At 36.0% G+C, this 6,538-nt stretch overlaps 1 long non-coding RNA gene across 1 annotated transcript; it reads left to right on the top strand.

Annotated features, from left to right (window-relative positions):
- Positions 1-5,327: 5,327 nt before the first annotated feature.
- On the top strand, positions 5,328-6,252 carry LOC107683697 (uncharacterized). The gene is made up of 3 exons (XR_001633757.1): positions 5,328-5,426; positions 5,514-5,546; positions 6,142-6,252. It is a non-coding gene; the product is annotated as an uncharacterized LOC107683697 (long non-coding RNA).
- The last annotated feature ends 286 nt before the right edge of the window (positions 6,253-6,538 follow it).

The following is a 6,538-nucleotide window of genomic DNA, read 5'->3' as shown; positions in this document are numbered from 1 at the left end:
AGACAGATCCAGCAAAATAAGTATAGAAGATTTGGAAGCCGCTCTTGCCAGTCTTAGGGCTTCAACAACTGAAAGCAAGGCAGTCTCGGTCGAATGTCCACTTCTGAAGCCAGATTGGTTGCTGTCCAGGAGGTTGTTCTGTGTGAGAAAGGCTGAGACTTGGTTGAACACAACTCGTTCAAGTGTTTTTGCATTATTTTATATTAGTTTTTGTATTATTTATTTACACAAACACAAATGTAGATTTTTTTATCCCAAACTGCTGCTGAAGCAACAAATAAATGGCGTTGTCACGTGGAGCTTGTTACTTTTCTCAGCACTTATCTGGATAGGCCAGTCACGGTCAGTGCTGGCTTTGGGGGATGCGTGGTGCATGGAACCTTGAAAAATGCAGAACGTTAGGATGCAAGAGGGAATTTCATATGCTTATGATATGATGGCAGTTAAAAATGTGAAACAGACGGAAGAGGGACAAGGAATTACTCTGGAACAAGTAAATGAAAAACTTAAGGGTCAAGTAGTTAATAATACTCTTAATGGTATTATTAGTATTAGCCTACAGTGGAATGCAAGGACTTTAATGACAAATGGGCAAGAGTCTAAAAGGGTAATAGAAGATAAGGAATATAAACCTCATGTTATATGTATACAAGAGACCTGGGGTGTATTCCAGAAAGCACGGTTAACTTACCGTCAGCTAAACCCTGAACTTTCGGTTCATTAACCCCAAACCTTGCTTACTCGAGGTATGTGGTTCCAAAAACGCGTCCGGGAGTAAGTTCATTCAACTCCGAGTATGTTCCTGGTTAAGACTCAAGACATTCTCAACAGAGCGACGAATCGACGAGTCGCTATGGAAACGGACGCTAAGAAGAAGCGCCATGCTGTTTCTTTCTTTCTTCTTTTGTTCAATGGTCGTTTACATGCTTAGTGCATATCGCCACCTAATTGATGGTTGTGCAATAATTTTTCTTTTTTTCCGTTTAATCTTTAATCCTTGCGAATATGAATTATATTGTTTATTTGATGATAATTATATATTAAGTCATATCAGATATGTATTTTTTATTATAGAAATACATTATAGAAAATGCCGATCTATGTGTGAGATTATAATATAAAATGTAATAAATATATATATACTGTATATACACTGAACAAAATTATAAATGCAACACTTTTGTTTTTGCCCCCATTTTTCATGAGCTGAACTCAAAGATCTAAGACTTTTTCTATGTACACAAAAGGCCTATTTCTCTCAAATATTGTTCACAAATCTGTCTAAACGGGCAACAGCTCTGGTGGACATTCCTGCAGTCAGCATGCCAATTGCACGCTCCCTCAAAACTTGCGACATCTGTGGCATTGTGCTGTGTGATAAAACTGCACATTTTAGAGTGGCCTTTTATTGTGGCCAGCCTAAGGCACACCTGTGCAATAATCATGCTGTCTAATCAGCATCTTGATATGCCACACCTGTGAGGTGGATGGATTATCTCTGCAAAGGAGAAGTGAACAAGACAGATTTGTGAACAATATTTGAGAGAAATAGGCCTTTTGTGTACATAGAAAAAGTCTTAGATCTTTGAGTTCAGCTCATGAAAAATGGGGGCAAAAACAAAAGTGTTGCATTTATAGTTTTGTTCAGTGTATATATAGTTGTATATGTTAATTATATATATATATATATTACATAACTATATTGTAATATGCTCGTCAGGAGGTCACGCGTGCACTGATGGCTCTGAAGTGAACAAACCCTGGAACATAACCTGCTCCGGAGCAGGTTATCTTCAGAGAGCAAGTTACTATGGTTACTTACATACCCTGAAAGTAACCTACGATTTTGGAACCGAAAGCTGAGGTTATCTGCTCTCTTATCCTCAAACATACCCGGGTATGTCACATAACCTGCTTTCTGGAATACACCCCAGGTTGAAACCTTATTTAGACTTTGTGATACAAGGATATACAGGTACGAGGGATAGACAGACAGGTCATGGTGGAGGGGTGGCTATATTTTTTAAAAATGGAAATTACATATAGGGTTATAGAATTGAGTGCTGAATAAGAATCAATTACAGTAGAGGTATTTTTAAGAGAACAGAGTGTTAAGGTAATTAACTTTATAATCCTCGTAACAGGTTAAGTATTGAAGTGTTAGAAAATGGGAATGGGTAATCAAAAAGTGATATGGTGTGGTGGTTTTAACCCATATATTATGGGGAAGCGGTAATACTGATCATAATGGTAAGATAATAGAAGAAATGCTTGATTTGAAGGTCTGATATGCAGAGGTGGAAAGTAATAAAGTAATTTTTACTCTGAGTAAATTTTAAACAAGCTACTTTTTACTTTTACTTCAGTAGATTTTTAGACTGGTACTTTTACTTGTACTTAAGTAAAATTTCATTAATGTAATGGTACTTTTACTTGCGTATAATATTTTCGTAGGCATGAATGTTTGTGAAATTATAGAGCAGGGGTGTCCAATCCTGCTCCTGGAGGGCCACTGTCCTGCAGAGTTTAGCTCATACACCAATAAAACACACCTTTACCAGCAAATCAAGGTCTTACTAATTATACTAGAAACTTCCAGGCAGATGTGTTGAGACAAATTGGAGCTAAACTCTGCAGGACAGTGGCCCTCCAGGACCGATTTTGGATTTTGGACACCCCTGTTATAGAGGATAGGATATGTAGATGGGAATTTAAAATGGCAAATTGGCAAATTATGTGAAGTATTGTATAGTACAGCTGAAGAAATTATTCAAAAAAGTAAAGGAATAAAAAGGAAGAAATCAGTTCCATATTGGAAAGAATTATGTAGCAAAGCAATTCAAGAAATAAGGCTTTTAAAAAGGTTAGGAAGACATACATATTTTATAACTTCATTCTATATTAAAAAAAAGCACAAGTCAATGTGAGAAGGGTAATAAGAGCTGCTAAAAAGAACTACTGGAGAAGATATTATGATTCAATAGGGGAGAAATTAGATATCAGTGAAGTATGGGGTATGATCAGAAAGATGGGTGGTTTTAAAATAAACTTTGGTCTACCTATTCTGGGGAAATAGTGCGACTAATGTAGAAAAGGCAGAAATGTTAGCAGAGGTGTTTGAATACACCGTAATGATAACATAACAGAAGAAATTAAAATAAATAGAGAACCAAGTAAAAAGGATAATCCAAATATTATGATGGAGAAAAGGCCTTCTAATGACCATCCTGATATGGAATTTACATTACATTAATTAAAGAGCTGTTGGGGGAGTTAAGCAAACATTTCCCCCAACGGCTGATGCTTCACACTCCAGTCCAGTTGGTGGCGGAAATACACCATAAGTTGGCTTGTCAACAGCCATTAAACGGTACAATAAGAAGAAAATACTGTTGAAAGTAGGCTGGGTTTGCCAATCCGCCAAAAACTCGAGAGAAGAAGAAGAAGAAGGAAGTTATATAATAAGTATGGGAAAAGGGACAATTACCTAGTTGCTGGAAAGAAGCTGTAGTAGTTCCAATACGTAAAGCTGGGAAAGAAGGTAAAAGTCCAAGTGATTACAGGCCAATTTCTCTTACTTCACACTTATGTAAGGTAATGGGAAAAATTATAAATCAGAGACTAACATATTTTATGGAAACTAAAGGGAATATTTGTAATTATCAAAGTGGATTTAGAAAAGGTAGATGTACTATGGACCCTACAGTATGTTTGGAACATGAAATACGAAGAGCTCAGGCTAATAGAGAAAGTGTAGTGGCAGTATTTTTTGACATCGAGAAAGCTTATGATATGATGTGGAAAGAAGGGTTAATAATTAAATTGAGAAAAGCAGGAGTTAAAGGAAAAATGATAAGATGGATTAAAGGTTTTCTATTTGGAAGATCTATTCAAGTAAAGATTGGGAAAGAATTTTCAGAGATAATAAAGGTAGAAAATGGAACACCACAAGGGAGTATAATTAGTCCTTTATTATTTTCTATTATGGTTAATGATGTGTTTTTAAGTGTTGAAAAAGGAATAGGAATTTCTCTTTATGCAGATGATGGTGCAATCTGGAAACAAGGGAGGAATTTAGAGTTTGTTGTAAGGAAAGTGCAAGAAGCAATCACAGAAGTAGAAAGGTGGTCATATAAGTGGGGTTTTAGATTATCTGTTGAAAAAACTAAAAATGTATTATTTTCAAAATGTAGGATTAGTAAAGAGGTAAAATTGAAATTATATGGTCAAGATATAGAAAGAGTATCATGTTTTAAATTTTTGGGTATATGGTTTGATGAAAAACTCACGTTTAAAATACACATTAAAAAAATAGTTGATAAATGTAAAAGGGTAATGAATGTTATGAGATGTTTAGTGGGGAAAGAATGGGGGGCTGAGAGGATGGCTCTAAGAAGTATATATACGGGTTTGATACGATCTGTATTTGATTATGGGAGTATAGTGTATCAATCTGCTGCTAATAGTGTGTTAAAAGAGGTGGACAAAATCCAGTACAAGGCATTAAGATTATGTACGGGGGCGATGAGATCTACACCAACTGCAGCCTTGCAGATTGAAATGGGAGAAATGCCTTTAGATCTTAGAAGAATTGAACTGTCACTAAGATATTGGGTCAATATATTAGGACATAGTCAAGAACACCCAGCTAGGGTAGTTCTAAAACCTTTCTGGGAAAAAGGAAAGAAAGAAATCAAAAGTTTTGGATGGGAAGTGCCTAGAGTGGTAAAAGAAATGGAAATTGGTGAAACTCCAATAAGCCCTACAGTTCCGTGGTCAACAATCCCTCTGTGGTTAATATCTCAACCTACGGTAGATATGACATTGTTAAGTGAGGAAAATAAGGATAAGTTCAAAACAAATGTTCAAATAGCATATAAGTACATTCATGAAAATTATCATGGTTATGTTCAGATATATTCTGATGCATCGAAAAATATGGAAGACAAAGTAGGTGTGGCATTCAGTATCCCAGAATTTAATGTCAAAGTCAGTAAAAGAATCACAGATAATTTGTCAATTTACACTGGTGAAATGATTGCAATTTTACTGGCATTGCAATGGGTGGAGGAAAATAAGCCAATGCGGACACTCATATGTTCTGATTCAAGTTCATCTTTAATTACAATTAAAACATGTCATTCAGAGAGCAGAGCAGATATAATGATTGAGATTCTTCAAACAATATATAGGATCCAGATGATGGGAATTTATGTATCTTTCTGTTGGGTACCAGCGCATGTGGGAGTAAAAGGAAATGAGTTAGCAGACGGATATCCAAAGGAAGCAACAAAGAAAGTAGACATAGATATATAAAAGTTGTATGCCATCCGCCATTAAACACCAAGAAGAAGAAGAAGAAGAAGGAAGTAGGCTGTTCTCGCTGACTCGCTCTGTAGTTTAATGTAAACTGAACATGTCGAGGGGTGAGTACCCAATTTCCATAAACGGCACAAAGCAAATATATCTCCTCTGTGTTTCGTCGTTTAAGTACTTTTTATTTTAATTTTCAGGTCAAATCATTGGGATTACAGCTGGGGCTGCTGGTAAGTGTACTATAGCAAAGACCAGCAAATAATCTAGGCCCGTTTAAATGTGTTTGAGCAAGATTAAAAGAATAGTTAACCCAAAAATGAAAATTTACTCGCCCTCAGGCCATCCAAGATGTAGATGAGTTTGTTTTTTTCATCGGAACAGAGTTGGAGAAATGTAGCATGACATCAACCTTTAGGGGGGGGGAAATGAAGAGCGTCAGAATGAGTTCAGTCAGCTGATATAAACGATAAAAATGTTATGCAAGTAAACCACAAGCTGCATGTTTGTAATAAACAATTCTATTATAAAGAATTTTTTTTCAATCTGTTGTTTCCGTGTAAATTAGCCGTCCTCTATCCATAATATTGCCTTATCCAGTGAAAAATGGAAAAAAAGTGTCTAGTCTGAATCAGCAGAGAAATATGCACAGATCAAGCACCATTTACAAGCGGAAACTGATCTAAACAAATCTGTTGGTGGATTTTGATGTGAGAGGACAACAGGGGTTGGACTTTTTCACTGGAGAAAGCAGGATTATGGACTGATTTTGGCCAGAAGGGACATTTAAAAGTTTCTTACAAACATTCTTACGTTTGTTTCTTGCAGACATGCAGCTTTTCACTTCACACGACATTAGCTGATGGACTGAAGTAGTGTCGATTATTTGGATTATTGTGATTTTTTTTTTGTGTAATCATCTGTTTGGACTCTCATTTTGACGGCTACACCTGTTCTCTGTGTCATTCCGATTCATTTATTGCTGTTATAAGGCTTTTTGTGTTTTGTGTTCTGACAAGTACCTCTCACTGATCTCTATCCACCTTATTCCTATGCCCCATGACCCTTTTTCGCGAATTATGGGTGTAACTTCTGTTAAGCTGTAAGCAATCAGTAAAAGACTCGCTTTATGAACGTAATAAGTTTTTTTTTTTTTTTTTACTGGGTACAATGAGATGACATTATTCTACTCACACTTCAACCATCGAACATTAAAATGACATAA

This window comes from Sinocyclocheilus anshuiensis, unplaced genomic scaffold (genome assembly GCF_001515605.1).
Source record: "Sinocyclocheilus anshuiensis isolate Anshui unplaced genomic scaffold, SAMN03320099.WGS_v1.1 scaffold413, whole genome shotgun sequence".
In the NCBI taxonomy this organism is placed as follows: Eukaryota; Metazoa; Chordata; class Actinopteri; order Cypriniformes; family Cyprinidae; genus Sinocyclocheilus; species Sinocyclocheilus anshuiensis.
Note: the sequence above shows the minus strand (reverse complement) of the source record. Positions and strands in the feature narration are given on the sequence as shown.